This window comes from Populus euphratica, unplaced genomic scaffold, assembly GCF_000495115.2.
Source record: "Populus euphratica unplaced genomic scaffold, PopEup_1.0 scaffold103.1, whole genome shotgun sequence".
In the NCBI taxonomy this organism is placed as follows: Eukaryota; Viridiplantae; Streptophyta; class Magnoliopsida; order Malpighiales; family Salicaceae; genus Populus; species Populus euphratica.
In genome coordinates, this window is record NW_011499891.1 from 302,969 (window position 1) to 303,335 (window position 367).

Genomic DNA, 367 nt, shown 5'->3' on the forward strand with positions numbered 1-367 from the left:
TCTTTATTTATTTTGGTTTATTTTTGTTTTTTTTACATGCAAAAAATATTTAAAAATACCAAAAAATATCATAGAAAATTAGAAATTACATAAAATAACCTCAATTGTTAAGCTTATATTTTCTCTTTCAAGATTAAAGATGTAATTGCACTGTGAATTAACTTTGATAAAAGAGCACAAAAGTAATTTAACTATAGCCCAGAATATATTTTACTATGAATTGGGTTATATTTAAACACCCACACCATTTAATTTTCTAGGAATTAATAAAGGTGTAATGTCACTATCCCTCGTTGGCCGTTCATGGCTGAGGAGGGAGAATCGACGGCTTGAAGGACGATTCGCCGTTGACGGTCGCGGCCCTTTT